The sequence below is a fragment of the Eptesicus fuscus genome, chromosome 18, assembly GCF_027574615.1.
Source record: "Eptesicus fuscus isolate TK198812 chromosome 18, DD_ASM_mEF_20220401, whole genome shotgun sequence".
Classification (NCBI taxonomy): domain Eukaryota; kingdom Metazoa; phylum Chordata; class Mammalia; order Chiroptera; family Vespertilionidae; genus Eptesicus; species Eptesicus fuscus.
In genome coordinates this window covers 48,547,654-48,565,036 of record NC_072490.1, presented here as the reverse complement: position 1 = coordinate 48,565,036, position 17,383 = coordinate 48,547,654, and the positions used below count along the sequence as shown (strand labels likewise).

The 17,383-nt window shown below is 42.1% G+C and overlaps 1 non-coding gene across 1 annotated transcript; it reads right to left on the bottom strand.

Annotated features, from left to right (window-relative positions):
• Nucleotides 1–15,123: 15,123 nt before the first annotated feature.
• On the bottom strand, nucleotides 15,124–15,287 carry LOC129147182 (U1 spliceosomal RNA). The gene has a single exon (XR_008554508.1). It is a non-coding gene; the product is annotated as a U1 spliceosomal RNA (small nuclear RNA).
• Nucleotides 15,288–17,383: the final 2,096 nt, after the last annotated feature.

Sequence of the window (17,383 nt, the reverse complement as noted above, 5' to 3'; positions counted from 1 at the left end):
TGTACCACATCTTCTTTATCCAATCATCAGTCAAAAGACACTTAGGTTGTTTTGATATCTTGGCTATTGTGACTAATGCTATAATGAACAAGGTGGTATATATATCTTTAAAAATGAGTGTTTTCAAAACTTTCAAGTAGATACTCAGAAGAGGGATTGCTGGGTCATATGGTAGCTCAACTCTTAAGTTTTTGAGGAACTTCCATACTGTTCCCCATAGAGGCTGCACCAATTTACTTTCCCACCAGAAGTATACAAGGGTTCAGCACATTTTTTTCAACACTTGTTATTTTTTATCTTATTGATAATAGCCATTCTAACAGGTGTGAGGTGATATCTCATTGTGGTTTTGATTTGCATTTCCCTAATAGCTAGTGAAATTGAGCATCTTTTCATATATCTGTTGGCCACCTGTATGTCTTCTTAGGAAAAGTGTCTATCAGTTCCACTACCCATTTTTAATCAGATTGTTTTTGAATTGTATGACTTCTTTATGTATTTTAGATATTAGCCCCTTACAGAAAGTACTAGAGGCCTGGTGCATGAATTCGTGCATGGGTGAGGTCTGGCCAGCCCACCCCAATGGGGGCCCATTGGGCCAGGCTGGCATTGGAGAGGGACCATGGGCAGTTGGCTGGCCAGCCATGCCCCCAGTCTGGGTGTCAGGGGCGGCCAGGGGGCGGGGCTATCAGGGCCCAGATCAGGCTGGTTGGCTGCTGTAGTGCGCATCATAGCCACCAGTAGTTCTGGTCATTCTGGTCATTGCACTGTTCCAGTCGCTGGGCTTTTATATATATAAATATATAGAGATTGTTTGCAAAATCTTCGCCCATTCATTTGGTTGCCTTAGCATTTTGTTGATGGGTTTCTTTTGCTACGTAGAAGATTTTTGTGATTACAATTTTTATACCTTTCCATGTACAGTATCCCATATCAGATATGTTACATTTAGCCCATTTGGTCAATATTGCCTGTTTGGGCTGTTTATACCTACACTAGAGGCCCAGTGCATGATTGAATTATGCACATTTAGGAGGGGTGCTGGGTGCCTGTTCGCTGGTGCACCAGGCCTTTCAGAAGCCTCTAGCGCGGCGGAGGCTTGGTGCCTGAGTGGACAGGCACCCAGCTCCTACGCTTTTGCTTTCGATCCCGGGGGAACTGGGTGTCTGTCCGCTGGTGCACCAGGCCTTTCAGAAGCCTCTGGCCCGGCGGAGGCTTCTGAAAGGCCTGGTGCCGGAGCAGACAGGCATCCAGCTCCCCCGCTTTTGATGGTCCGCGGTGGGACGTGAGCTCGCTGCCCCAGAGGCCCCTTCTGTGCCGCAGCACAGCCATGGCGCAGACGCTGAGCTCGAGCCGCTGCTGGTGACGCGAGCTCAGCGTCCCGCCGGCCCAATCGGCTACCCCAGCCACCCCGAGTCCTGCCCCCCCGCGCCTCCTGGCCAATCGCGGGCATAGTGAAGGTACGGTCAATTTGCATATTTGTCTATTATTAGGTAGGATTGCCTTTCTGTGCTATTTTATTTTCAGTAACTATTCAAGGAAATATATAAGGAAATGACTTAATATAATTGGCATGCAGTAGATGGCTTAGGTGGGTTTGTAAGTGGGAAAGCAGAAGAGAGAGAGGTAGGTTGCAGACCAGCAACAATCCTCAGCTTGTCATTTCCTATGTATTTGTGCCCTAAATAGCACAATTTATTTGTAGCACACAATAGATATGTGCTTGAGAATTAATGAAGGAAATCAGAGATGCAATCTATCACAATGTGTATGAATGTGGGCTTCAGGATTCTGTGGACCTGACTAGGAGTTACTATTCTGCCTCATCCTTTTTGGGTGATCGTAGACTGGTCACTTTACCTCTCTGGTCCTCAGTTTCCTCATCTGTGAAATGATGATAGATTACTATCTACATTAGAGGGTTGTTAGGAGAATGAAATAAGTTAATGCATGGAAAATGTCTAGTGCTCAATCATTATTAGCTATTATTATCTGTTAAGATATCTTTCAGACATTTCACAAGGTTCCTAAAGCAAAGCTATGGGAGTTAGACCATTGAATGTGGACCTGAAGCTTTGGGGCACATAAGGAGATATTTCAACTCTCTGATTGAAAGAAAAATGACCTAAGCTAATATGCATAATATTAATCTTTATGCCCTTGCCTCTTGCCTTGACATGTGTAGGGGCTAAAAAAAATTAATACTTTTCCTCCTACCTTCTAAGTTCTTCTAGCTGGGCTAAAAATCAAATTAACAGAGACAGTAAACAGGAGAAAATCAAATTACAGGGGGAATTCACATATACATGAAAATTCTAAAGGCAGTGAGACAATTAGGTATATATGACATTTTGGAAAAAGGAGAAAAGGGGAAATGGGAATTTGATGTTAGAAGTAGAATGGGCTATTTATAGATAGTTGAGGAAGAACAGAACACACATGGCTGGCAAACCCTTGCTAGGCAACTCAGAAACCCATGGGGCACAAGGGGTACCCAGCTAAAAGGCCAGTGCCCAAAGCCCTCCTATTTACCATTCCTAATTCAATTATGCTAAGGTGAACATCCTCAGATCTCCTTCCTGAAGCAAGTTTTTCTATCTGAATCTCTTGAGCAGGAAAGGGGGAGGGTCAAAGGTTCTTTCTGAGTCTTTTGTTTCTTAGTAGCTTCCTTAAGATCAATATTCCAAAAGGCAGCTTCAAGGTGGCAAGACTTTGGTCCCTTCACATGTTAAGGCAAGGCAGATATGTTGCCCTTTATCACTCTTCCATGTATTTTTAATTGCCCTATTGAATATTTTGTGACTTGTTCAAAAATGTCCCACCCATCTGTGATGGTTAATTTTATGTGTCAACTTGGCTAGGCCACAGTACCCAGATAGTTGGCCAAATGCTAATCTAAATGTTGTTGTGAAGGTATTTTTTTTTTTTTTTAAAGATGAGATTAACATTAACAGACATTGGGTGAGGAAGACTACCCTCCAAAATGTGAACAGGCCAGACCCAGTTGGGTGATGGTCTTGAGAAAAAAGACTGACCTCAAAGGGAAATTTGCCTCCAAATGCCTTCAGACAGGTGTGTGTGTGTGTGTGTGTGTGTGTGTGTGTGTGTGTGTGTGTGTGTAACATTATGTTTTTCTAAATTCTTCTAGCTGGGCTAGTAATCAAATTAACAGAGGCAGGTTAACAGGAGAAAATCAAATTTTAATACATGTGCACATAAGCATGAAAATTCCAAGGACTGTGAGAGAAAATTGGGTATGTTATTTTGGACAAAGGAGAAGGTGGGGCACTAATGGGATTTCAAAGGCAGTAGTCAATTTACAGGCAGTTGAGGAAGAATATGACATGCATGGCTGGTAAACTTGCTGGCATCCCAGAAGCAATGAGACACAGGGGTAATCGAGTAAACAGGTCCCTGCTAGACACCCTCCCATTCACCATACTCAATTCAAATTAGGCTGCTGGGGCAGACATCCTCAGAGTTCCTTCCTGAAATAGGTGTTTCCCTCTGAATCTCCTAAGCAGAAAAGGGGAGAGGGCCAAAGTTTCTGAATCTAGTTCTTACTAACCAGCTTAACTATCAGAATCCCAAAAGGCAAAACTTTTGGCCCACATCAGAGTCTTCCCTGGGTCATGCCTGCTTAGCCTCAGATTTTGTACTTGCCTGCCCCCAAAATGATGGGAGCCAATTTCTTTTTAAAAAAATATATATTTTATTGATTCTTTACAGAGAGGAAGAGAGAGGGATAGAGAGTTAGAAACATCGATGAGAGAGAAACATCGATCAGCTGCCACTTGCACACCCCCCACTGGGGATGTGTCCGCAACCAAGGTACATGCCCTTGACCGGAATCGAACCTGGGACCCTTGAGTCCGCAGGCCGACGCTCTATCCACTGAGCCAAACCGGTTTCGGCGGGAGCCAATTTCTTAGAACAAATCTCTCTCCACATTCTATCTGTTTCTCTGGAGAACCCTGACTAATCCTGGGGTGAGGATTAAAAACAAAAAAGATGGTGGAGGTAACCCCCATCTTTTTTGTTTTTAATCCTCACCCCAGGATTTTTTCCCCATTGCTTTTAGATAGAGTAGAAGATGGGAGAGGAGGATAGAGGGGGAGAAAGAAAGAGAGAGACACATCAATTGGTTGCCTCCCACACATGCCCCAACTGGGCTGGGGAATGAATCTGCAACCCAGGTATTTGCCTTTGACTGGGAATCGAACCTGTGACTCTTTGGTGAGTTGGCCAATGCTCTAACCACTTAGCCACAGTGTCCAGGGCTCCACCACCACCTTTTAAAAGTCTGATCCAAACTTGGTTAGACAGGTTTTTTATACGTCAGTTGGGCAAGGGAGGAGATGAGGCATGAGTGTGGCTTGTATTCCACCCCCTTCCCCAAATAGGGCCTCTTATCTGCACCCATGCAATTGAATTTTTACTTTGGTTTCAGAGCTGTGTGGGATGCTCAATCATCCAAGATGACAGATTCTCAAGGGATGATGAAGTTCAGTATACTTCCCTTAAAAAGGCATTCAAGAAAGAATTTTAAGACCCAGGGTTGAAACAAATTAGATTAACCAAAATGTGTCATTTCTGAAGCTATCTGGTTAATCCATTCCTTAATATACAGGGTTGGGTAAAAGTAGGTTTACAGTTGTTCTTATGGAAAATGATACAATAATTAATAAGTAATAATACAGGAATAAACTCTGTGCTTCATGTACTCACAACTGTAAACCTGCTTTTGCCCCAACCTATATTTTGAAAACTATTCACAAGAGACTTTGGGAATGTTTAAAGAAAATATAATTTTAAAGCATAAAAGCTAAGCACAAGTTTTTCAATATAATCATGTTGATTCAATTTTCTAAAATTGAATTTCTGGCCAATTTGTTCTATTTCAGATTTTATTCTAATAACACTAATCTATCACTTGCTTTTCAGACTAATTTTCCGACTGTCTTCTCCACAAACAATTTAAAACCACCATTGGAATGGCTTGCATTTCAAGGTGTATAATTGCTTAATATTTTCTTCAGAGGGGACATTTGTTCTTGAGTAAGCTTCTTGAACTTCTACACATTTTTAACAATCCAACACCCACCCACTTGCGTTTTACACAGTGTGGTTGGCACTTAGACTAATATATTGTTTAGCTCCTTAAAAATTATGTATTTTTTTAATCCTCACTTGAGGAGTGAGGATATTTTCCCATTGATTTTTAGAGAGAGTAAAAGGGAGGGAGGAGAGAGAGAGAGAAACATTGATGTGAGAGAGACATCGATTGGTTACCTCCCACCTGTGCCCCGACTGAGCCAGAATGAACTGCAGCTCAGGTACTTGCCCTTTACCAGGAATCAAACCTGTGACCCTTCAGTCCATGGGCCAACACTCTAAGCACTGAGAAAGCTGGCCAGGACAAAAATTATGTACTTTTATGTCTAACATTATAATAGGATTCATTTTACATTAAATCAATATAGCTTAATGGGATATGACATTTGCTGAGGAAAAAAAATCTTGCTCATCTTTTAATTTCTTATTGAGCTGTGCATGGAGTTTCAACAAAATACTTTGAAATTTACTTGGAGGGAAAAAAAAATACTCCCTTTGAGCCTGAATTTATTTTCAGGAAGGTTACCAGAGTCTTGCTGAATGTAGTGGGCCATCCTGACTACTCTTACTTGTTATTGACTTTCACCAGTATTTTCTGCATGGGCTCTTCTCAGAATGGTCTTCAGATTTTAGGTGCAAATAGGATGAAGCTAATATTTGCTTGACTGGTGGCTATGGGTAGAGTTGAAAGAAATGCTGGCTGGTGTGTGTGTTCTAATGGTGGAACCAGCCGTGTTGAAAAGCAGGTGGAGGAGCCAGGAAGATTGTCCCAGGTTGAACAGAAACAACTGGAGGAGGTGCTACTGGCATGAATATAGGTTCTCCGAGGCAATGGCATGAAGATCAAGAAACAACACACTTCTGACAGAGCAAAGATACACTTTACATTCCCAGCCCTCCAGGATTATTTATTTTAGGATAACATGATTTTATGAAAGCCTTGGCGCTAAATACAAAACAAACTGTTGGGGCCATGCATCTCTGTAACAGACAGCCTTTCCAATCCCTGTTGGCAGCAAAAGCACTGATTTTCCTCAGCACTTGGCTCAATGAAGGAGGGAGGTAAACTGGCAAGAACAAGGAAGATAGTAGCATTCTGTGCTGCAGTGAAGGATTATGAAAGAAAATCTTAGGTTTAGGTTTTTGAAGTCATGAAGCATTGAGTACAAACAAGAAAAGAGATAGCTCTTCCAACAGACACTGAACTAGGCATCTCATTGGTGCTCTTGACAGACTCGAGTTGGCTTCTCTTTAAAAATTGGGTTGAATTTTAGAAACTAATTAATTAAAACACATAGAGATCCTTTGTTTGCTTTACATATATGAATTTGTTTTTCTCTATTAACAAGGAAGTAAAAAATGATTTTTGGCTATAGGAAAAAATGTGTTTTGGGCCAAATGTGTTTGGTTATACCTCATTGTCTGTGTTGCAATAACATTGTAGTCATACTTTTCATATGTAATGAGTAATCTGTTGGTAAGGAAAAGGATTATGATGCTAGGAATGGAAAATGAAGAGATCTTGGCAAGTGGGAACTTCATTTCATGTGAGAAGAACGTTTTCCTCATTGTTTCTTCCTGCTGCATTCTTCTGTTAAATTATGAAACTCTAAATTTCTATCTCCACTTTCAGGATGGAGATGATATTATGTGGAACTTAAGACTCACTTTCTTCAAATCAAGCAATCTTAGTTTCTATTTTTCAACTTTACCATTGATTATTTTTTAAGCATTGGTTTAAGACAACATTTATCTTTGGATGAATAAAGGGGCCACATACTAAGCCTGACAAGCTTAGGGGAGGCCTACATGGCAGACTTGTAAACTCAGAGACCACATGTAACCACATAGACCAAACTTCCTAACTAGAGGGGAGTCCTGTCCTAGGCTAGTATCTTCCTTGACAAAGGTTAATATTGACCTTAACTAAGCCTGTCTGTTATCTTTAAAAAATACATTTTTTTTATTGATTTCAGAGAGGAAGGAGAGGGAGAAAGATAGAAACATCAATGATGAAAGAGAATCATTGATTGGCTGCCTCTTGCATGCCCCACACTGGGAATTGAGCCCGCAACCAGAGCATATACCCTGACCTGGAATTGAACTGTGACCTCCTGGTTCATAGGTCGCTCAACCACTGAGCCACGCCGGCTGGGCCTGTCTGCTATCTTTTTGCATCTACAATAACATTCCTTTGGAATGTCAGAGTAGGCCCCTTTTCACAGACCCATCAGGGCACACCTGAGCATGAGACCACAGAACCATTTCTATGTGCTGCAAATGCTCATTGTTAACTATTCTGTACCCACCAATGTAAAAGAAATGTGTGCCTCTCCAGTTTACCCTATCCAGTTCCAGAGATTTCCCCACTTTGCTTTCTCCCACCTCCCTAATCCACCAATGGATTTCATGTAACTCCCATATGACTTTTTTAAAAAGTTATCTTTATTGTTGAAAGTATTACAGATGTCCCTCTTTTGACCCGATTGACCACCCCTCCTGCTCCCTAACCCCTTATGTCTTCTCCTTTAATTCTGATATATAAAATAAGGTGCAAAACTGCCATTTACCAGAGCATTTTCTCAATGCATTGAGGTTTTGCTTCCTGACAATTGTTGTCAGTTTGGCTCAAATAATCTCATAACAATTCTCTACAGGTTTCTTACATTAGCAATCTCTAGACTGAGTTTTTTGTCACTTCTTTGCTCCTGAAAGGAGTGCCTCCTTTACCAAACCCTATGTCACCGTGTCTCTGCTTGCTAACAGCCTTTGGGAAGAAAGCTCCCTGTGGTAAATGGGCGTATTTATCCATCAACTACTATCTGCATTGTTTGGGGGTTCCCCCCAGGATGTTAAATTCCCAGCATTTCTGAACGCCTTGCTCAAGGCTGTGGAAGCTCCTCTGTGTGGGAGAAAACTACCAACAGAGAAGTAGAGAGGCTGGGCACAGGAGGCAGGATCTGTCAGCATGTAGGGGACTGTGCCCTGTAGCTGAGGTGGACCAAGGAAATGCAGAATGAGGGTGAATAGACAGAGTGACCAGTGGCCAATATCTAGATCATTGTCTCATTTTAATCTTCCCAATAAGGTAAGTATAATGAGAGTTGGGGCCAGGGTAAGGTGAATGAGTGCCAAAAATTTCAGTAATCAAGATAAGTAATATTTTAATACAATACTTTCAAAACCTAAAATTAATGCAAAACACTGTGCTAAACAAATATCAACATTTTAAATAAAGAGAGAACCAACCCGTATTTGCATGACTCTGCCTCATTCACTCTGTTTGCCTAACTGGAAACTCTGGTTCCAATAAAACTTTATAAAAATACATGTCGATTGTCAACTTGATTTCCTAAAATAGAGCATTAAAGTCTGATTTATCTTGACTACTGAGTTTTTGGCACACTCTTAAATTTTGCTCTTAGGCTAGTGCCTCATTTACCACATTCTGCTCCCTACTCCCAGCCTTGGTACTAATATTATTCCCATCTTCCAGATGAAGAAAGTGAGGCTCAGATGCTTGAGGTTAATGGCTATACGTCACATAGTGACCCCAGATAATGCTGGAGTGAGCCCAACCACCAATGCAGATCTCGCTCCCAATCACTGCCTTTTGGTGGCTACTAGTATATCCAAAAAGTGTAGAAGTGGTATGTGGTTTCCCAGTTTGGGCCACCCTCCTAAACTCTCCTTACTTTGGGTAAATTACTGGTTAGTAGGTGCATAGCTTTGGTGAACAACGTATGGTAGAGTTAAAAATAATAAAGAAGTTCTAACTGGCTATTTATCCCACTACACGTAGATAGAGCAAACTGAAAACTTGTCAGTTATATGAGGTTTATTGACATGTCGCAGCTGCATGTGTTAATTTCATATCTGTAAAGTAAAACCTGGGAGTATGTGTGTGCCATAGAAAGAAAAGTTGGAGATTTTATAATTTTTCAATCTCTAATAATTATATATGAATGTACCTGATTTTCCATTAGCTAAATGGGATTGCCAAAAAGAAGTAATAAATATTGAATGGTTTAGTTCTGTCACTTTCTAAAGGAGAGACTGGATGTGAAATCATTTCTTTTAATACAGAGACAGAGACAAGTGACTTTAGAATTTAATGAAAGGCACCAGATTGGGCAGCTTGCTTCTGCAGCTTCGCCTCCTCTCCACATGGACTTGCAGAAGTTTCTCAATATGGGTTTGGGGATTGATTGACAGCCTAACTGATTGTTTGTTGGGCACAGAGCTTTAGGATACAAAGCAGGTAATTTGTATAGATTGGTTCAATGCACCTTGAAACACACCTAGCTCCTTTGTTTTGGGGTCTTCACAAATAATAAGTGTGGGCCGTTTTTTTTTTCCCATTGAAATGTCACAGATGTTGACATGAAATTCTGGCAGATGTGGGGAGAATTCTGGAATTTCTGGTCTTTCATGGCAAGACTTGCTGTTGGTGGTCACCAACTCTCTTCTTCACTAGGGACCATGCCTTTGTTTTCCTGTTGATGGATGTGAAAATACTTCCCTGATAATATTCAGGCAGTGATATTTTATGTTGCCCATTTGGATAGGGGTTTACTTGCCTCTTGAAATGATTCTATAGGCTCAAATGACAATTGCTTTTGTTATGTCTCTACTGTAAATGCCAAGTGGACAGATGTCCACTGGTTGACTACAGGTTGTGTTTAAGTCCCAACTTCTTAGAAGTGGGTCAGCCTACAGTCATTATCCATTGAGTTTCTAAAATTAATTTGAAATGTTGGCCATTAAAGGGACAGAGAATAAATGAATCCTAATGCATTTTAGTAGCATAAAATTAGAATGGTATTGCTTGATTGACAGCAGTCTGATGTAATTAGCAATTCATAACTAGTTAAAATAGGGAGAGGAGCATGTTTCTTCAAAGTCACAATCTTCATTTTTGTACTTTGTGAATTATTAACCATTCTATTAGAAAAATAATTAGGAGCTGCAGATTAAATGGCAAAGGAATAGTTAGTAAAAATGTCTTTTGATAATTTTGACCTTCGGAACATAATAGGTATGGATTGAAATAGTCTTGTTGGTTCCTCAACTTAGTTCCTTTTACTGCAGCCTAAGGTTAGGCCTAGAACTCAACTCAGTACAAGAACAGTAAGCCTATTCCATAGCCTAGAATTAAGGATATAATAAATGAATGGGGACTGTCAGGATCAATTTACTTATCTACTGAATGACTGACTACTGTGGGAAGAATATTGTGCTATGATCTTGAGAACAAAAGAAATACAAGAGCTGGTCATTGCCAATGGGGACCCAAACAAAAGTATACTAGTACAGTAGATGTGCAATTCTAAATAGTTCAATAAAATAAAGTGCTAAATTGTATGTTGGAGATCATTTGAGAATAATGGTAATTTTAAAAGGTGCTAATTGTGATTATGATTAATTAATGGAGTTTAAATGGAAAGACTAATTATAGCCAATCATGAAATATGAAATATGATACAATATGCTTGCAATGTATAGGACATATACTACTACCTTCTGCAACTCCTTCTCTAGCCCCCTTTCAGCTTTTATCTTTAACCACTAAATGGTGGAGTTCCTTAACTCCTCTCCTTTTCTCAGTCTTTACTTTCTCTGTCTAGGAACATTGCCTCCATGCCCATGGCTTCAGTGACCTCTTATAAGTAGCTTTCACAAATTTACATGTTCAGCTCAGATCACGCCTCTCTCTCCAGACCCAAATAGCCAACTGCTCCATGGATATTGCTTCTTGGCTGTCTCAAAGGTAAAGAAACACAGGCACCGAACTGGGGTTATGATTTCATTTTCTTCCAAACTTAGTCTCCTTCAAATATTTCTTAGCTTGGGAAATGGCCCCAGCATCTGTCTGACTTATTCAAGGCAGATGCAAGCCAGAACACTGGAGGTCATTGCTGATGCTGCCATCCTCCTCAGGACTCTGTCTAATTCGTCATCAGGGCCTGTCGCTGTTACCTCCTAAATACCTCGCAAATCCGACTGCCTCTCTCCACCGTACTGCACTTTATGTCCTCTTCCTTTGTTACGTACTTGCATGGAATTGTGTTTTCTCTTTCATAACACCCAGTCAGTAGTTAGTAGTTAGTTGCATTAGGCACAGCTAATTGCCTGCTCATCATTCATGCCCACCTTTTTCTTTAGTAACAAAGCCTGAATTTTGTTCAGGTGGCTGCCCCTCCCTATGTGACTTAGGAGAGGATGGCCATATTTCCATCTCATAGTAAATCTCCTCGCCAACGACTGGTTAGGGGTTGGGCCAATGAAACAAAAAGGGATGTGTGCCAGGTGGCTGTGGGGATGGTATTTCTTGCTGTGGAGATGAGGATTCAGAAGGACACAGTCCATTTTCTGCCCCTGGTGACCAAGAGGAGTGCCTGGAACAGCTCCAGCCATCCTGCCACGAGCCTGAGGACTGAGACCACAGGAAGTGGTCGGCAGCACTGAGACACCTGCAAGCAAGTCTCACCTTACTGCTGGACTTACCGAGAGAGGGGCAAATGCCCATACTCTTTCTGCCATTTTGAGGTGAAGATTTTCTATCACTAGCAGCTAGAGCTATCTTAATGGACACAATGATTTCATTTTAAACTGTATGATTATTTGATTAACAAAAAGATCCGTCCCCATCCTCCTCCCCAACTAGACCATATCTATGTCTGATTTGCTCACTATTCAGTTCTCTCTACGGAGAACCACGTCTGCACATAGTAGGAATTCAGGGAATATTTGATGGATGGATGAATGCCTTAGTCATGGAAATAGTAGGTGAACATATACCAAGAAAAGTAATGACACAAATGATGTTTGATCAATGCCGATTACTGGTAGGAGAAGCATGAAAGAGGGTGGTCTGGGTGGCTGCCATGGTCTTTGTAGAGGTAATAAACTCAGGTGATCTTTAAGCACTGGCTGGATTTGGACAGACAGGCAGAGGGACAGAAATGGTGGCAGTGGGAGAAAGATATACAAGGACAAAAGAGTAGAGAAGACTGAGCACATTTTTGTCAGCATCTCATCTTGAAACTTGAAAGACCTTGCAAGTTGATGACGGATGTTCCTGAAAGTTACGTATAAAGAGTGCGACTCATTCTAAGAGAAATGGTGAATCCCTAAAGATTTTGAACAGGAGTATGACCTGATATTATGTATCTTGCTGGTACTTAACTCCAGGATGGGGGAAACCCTCAGTTTATAACCCTCAATTATTAGAAAAAAAGAAGGCCCTGCATCCATGATTGTATAATTATACCAGGTATGTATAATGGGTAATGTAATTTTAAGAAAACACCTTTCGTAGTAAGCTTTAAAAAGCACGTCTCTCTAGTTGAAATTGAAAGAATAATTGCATACATGGTATCTTACCTGAAGGCAGATTTCATAGTCATTCATTTTCAAATATCTGATGTCAGTAATTTCAGTAATTTAAGTAAGACTTCCAGAACATTATTCCTCTGTGCTATAATGTAGGCTGCTCAATAATTTCAAATTGATTTCATTGCTATACCTAATGGAAAAAATCATTTTAAGTACTCCCCCCTTTCCCCCTAAGGGAAAATGCTTGGGAGCCCTCCTTTCAATAGTTTTCCTGATGTCATGACTTGATTTTACATGCCTCTTCAATATGTTTTTAAGGGATTTGAAGTTGAGCTTTAAACATCTTCAAATGCCAGTGGCAGAAACCCAGTATCTATGAAAGTTAAATTACTTTGTGCCTTAAAAACAATAATTTCACAAATAATTTTTTTGGAATGATTTCACTTGAAGTAGTTACAAATAATTGTTAATTTTTTGTGCCAGTTTTAGAACTTTTTAATATTTGCAATTGGGTACACACTTTTTCAGAAATATCCTATATAATAAAAGGCTAATATGCAAATTGACTGAATGGCAGAATGACCAGTTGCTATGATGTGCACTGACCACCAGGGGGCAGATGCTCAACATAGGAGGTCAATGCGCCAGAAGCCGGGCTCATGGTTGGCAAGCGCAGTGGTGGTGGCGAGAGTCTCTCTGCCTCCGTGGCAGCACTAAGGATGTCCAACTGCTGGCTTAGGCCGGCTCCCCCTGGGGAGTGGGTCTCAGCTGTTAGTTGGACATCCCCCAAGGGCTCCCGGACTGCGAGAGGGCACAGGCCGGGCTGAGGGACCCCTTCCCCTGAGTGCATGAATTTTGTGCACTGGCCTCTAGAGATATATATAGATATAGATATAGATATAGATATAGATATAGATATAGATATAGATATATAGATATATAGATATAGATATAGATATAGATATAGATATAGATATATATATATTAGCCATACTTCTTAATAAAAAAACATTTGAACCCTGGAAACTATGCCCTAGTTATTCCTAGTTATTTTAACTTCTAATTATTTCTCAGACCTTTATTAGTTTGACTTCTTTAGTAAGAAGTAACAGAATGGGAATTTGGCTAATTTAAGCCAAAAAAGGGGAGGATGGAATCTCAGACTCCAGGGGAAAAGTGTAGCCTCATGAGGGGCAAGCAGGGGTGTAGAAGGGTAATAAGGGGTTCAGAGGATGCAGGGGACAGGAAATAGTGAGATCCCCTGAGGACACTGCCATAGAGATAAAGAATGAATTTGTTTTCAGTCTGTCTGTCCTTTGGCTCATGATTCAAATCCAGGGAGAAAGGGTGAGTATGGTTAGTCTAGCCCCAGTCTCCTGCCCACATCTTTCCATCAAGCCTGAAGACATTGGGGAAGGGTCTTCTCCAACTGAAATCCAAGTGCGCTTTTCAAAGGCAGGAGACCACTCATGGATGCAGCCGAGTAAAAACATCAGATGTTACTTATGGCACTCTACACCTGGATGCTTAGATGTCATTCATCTCCCAATCAGTTTCTCCAAATTTAATCTCCACGCTGGTTGCCAGAGTGATGCCCAGTTGGAAAGGCTCAGTTGATTGAGCGTTGTCCTGTGCACCAAAAGATTGCTGGTTCAATTCCTGGTCAAAGCACATACCTAGGTCACAGGTTTGAACCCTGCTTGGGGCACCTATGGAAGGCAACTGATCTCTCTCTCTCTCTCTCCCCCTCCCCCCTTTCATCTCTGTAAGCATGTTCTCAGGTGAGGATTAAAATAAAACAAAACCTTAAACTGACTCTTATCTTTCCTGGCTTAACACTCTTCAGTGACTCCTTGAGAACCTGGTGATTTGTGGTGTCACTTCTCACCTCTCGCAGCCTAAACCTGATGCTCCAACCTCACAAACTACTTAGGGCATCTCCCGCCTTAGCTCTCCCAGCCATGAGGTCTGAGTTTTCATCCTCTGGGTGCTTGTCTGTATGTACATCCATCCCTGGGTTTACAATCAGCTTAAGCGCCTGTTTCTTGCAGGAGAATTATTCATTTTTGTGTCTTTAGGCATTGCACAACACCTGGCTTCATTATTATTTACTAGAAGCCCGGTGCACAAAATTTGTGCACGGAGGGGGGTTGTCCCTCAGCCCAGCCTGTACCCTCTCCAATCTGGGACCCCTCGAGGGATGTCTGACTGCCCAGTGGGATCAGGCCTAAACGGGCAGTTGGACATCCCTCTCACAATCCAGGACTGCTGGCTCCCAACTGCTTGCCTGCCTGCCTTCCTGATTGCCCCTAACTGCTTCTGCCTGCCAGCCTGATCACCCCCTAACCACTCCACTGCCAGCCTGGTTGATGCTTAACTGCTCCCCTGCCAGCCTGTTTGCCCCCAACTTCCCTCCTCTGCCGGCCTGGTCACCCCTAACTGCCCTCTCCTGCAGGGCTGATCACCTCCAACTGCCCTCCCTTGCAAGCCTGGTTCCTCTCAACTGCCCTCCCTTGCAAGCCTGGTCCCTCCCAATTGCCCTCCCCTGCTGGCCATCTTGTGGTGGCCATCCTGTGTCCACATGGAGGAAGGATCTTTGACCACATGGGGGCAGACATATTGTGTGTTGGAGTGATGGTCAATCTGCATATTACTCTTTTTTTTTTCCCCCAGGGGAGAGCGCGAACGCAGTCCCCCACTACCACAAATTATGCAGTCGAGTTTCCCACATTTGGGGAAATCGCAGGGGTCAGCACATCCAGAGTGCAATGGATAAGCCTCACCCTGGGAAAACCACCTTCGTGATCATGGTATCTCCCCTGCCAGGTAAATCAATCTGCATATTACTCTTTTATTAGATAGGATAGAGGCCTGGTGCACAGGTGGGGGCCAGCTGGTTTGCCCTTAAGGGTGTCCCGGATCAGGGTGGGGGTTCCCTTGGGGCGTGGGGCGGCCTGAGCGAGGGGCCTGTGGTGGTTTGCAGGCCAGCCACGCCCCCTGGCAACCCAAGCGGAGGCCCTGGTATCTGGAATTTATTTTCCTTCTACAATTGAAACTTTGTAGCCTGGAGCAGAGCCAAGCCTGCTGCTCCCTCCGGGGCCGGCAGCCATTTCTGTGGCAGTTAATTCACCTTCTATAATTGAAACTTTGTAGCCTTAAGTGGAGGCTGGGCCCGGCCAGGGTGTGCAGAAAGCTTTGCTTCCCCTGTTGCTGCCGGCAACCCTGGCTTGCTCTCTCAAGCTCCGTGCTGCCGCCATTTCTGTTTGAATTTGTTTACCTTTTATAATTGAAACTTTGTAGCTTGAGTGGAGGCTTAGGCCTGCAAGAGCTCGCGGAAAGCTTGGCTTGCTCTGTTACCTGGGAAACCTTGCTCTCTGTGTCTGTAGCCATCTTGGTTGGGTTAGTTTGCATACTTGCTCTGATTGGCTTGTGGGCGTGGCTTGTGGGCGTGGCTTGTGGGTGTGTCGATGGGTCAATTTGAATATTACCTTTTTATTAGGTAGGATATTCTCCATAAATTTTGCTGAAAGAGTAAATGAGTGATTGAAATGTAGTTTTTCTCGATGTTCCCTTACAGATAACAATGGCACAGCCTGATACCTGTAGTAGCCATCATCTTTTTAAAAGCTAGCTAGCTTCTAACTTTGCTTTCACTGTTCACCCAAATTCCTTAAACTAAAAGACAGTTTTTATTAGGGAGCCTATTTCCACTGTGAAAAGAGTCCTGTTTATTTTCATTTGCTCAGGCTTATTTCTTATGTTTCCTTGCTATTTCAGGGGTTCAGAGATGAAGATACACATTTTCATAGTGAGGGATATATTGCTAGATGCTTTTCTAAAGGAGAAATTGGAAAATCATGGGGTAACTTGGAATAACCTAGGTTACTGCATGTGTAATTCTGCTCTCAGTACCAGTAATTTCATATTGCTCCTCCTCTAGAACATTCACATCCCCCCCCTTTTTTTGCTACTAGCAGCACATTATAAGCTCCTGTGAATTTGTTATTGACTTCCACCCCCAAATCCTCTTAAGCCTTTTTGGTCTTTAGGAGAATTCTCAGTTTATGACTATGCTTCATAGTATTTTTCCTTAAGAGAATTGTTTTATGTTCTTGTAAATTGAACTCATCACACTTAAACTTGCGTGCCTCTCCAAGGTCTCTAGATTATTCCTTTGGTCTATTTTTCACTCTTTATTATTTTCTGCAGAATAATGTACAATTTACTTTGTGTTTCAGATCATTAATAAAGATATTAAATAGCATGTACTTCAGTGTTTGCCTTTCGGCACCCTGCTTTTCCCAATTTGACTCTGGCTTGTTAATACTTATTTTTTATTCTGTCAGTTTTTTTCTTGTTAAAAAACTGTTATAATATACTCTTATTAAAAACAAAAAGTAGTTTCCCTGGCTGGTGTGGTTAAGTGGTTAGAGTGTCAGCCTGAGCACCTAAGGGTCATGGGTAATTTCCAGTCAAGGGCATGTGCCTGGGTTGCAGGTTCGATCCCTGGGCCCAGTCAGGGAGCATTCAGGAGGCAACCAATAGATGTGTCTTTCTCTCTCTCTCTCTCTCTCTCTCTCTCTCTCTCTCCCTCCCTCCCTCCTTTCCACTCTCTCTAGAAATCAATGGAAAAAAATATCTTTGGCTGAGGATTAACAAGCAAGGCAACAAACACACACCAGAAAATAGCTTGTAACCCTTCTTATTTTCAGCACCAAGGAGCAGATAACCAAGATACATGATGCCAAAAGACATTTTTAAGGTCCCTGTGGGATATGTATTTGGGAAAAATGCTAATTGATTATTATAATATTTATTGAGATTATATTAGAGGCCTGATGCACAAAATTCGTGCAAGGGGCTCAGCCCCCCGCTGCCACGGTGGCTGCCTTTGCCTCGGCCCCCGTGGCGCTGTGGCTTAGTCCGGAAG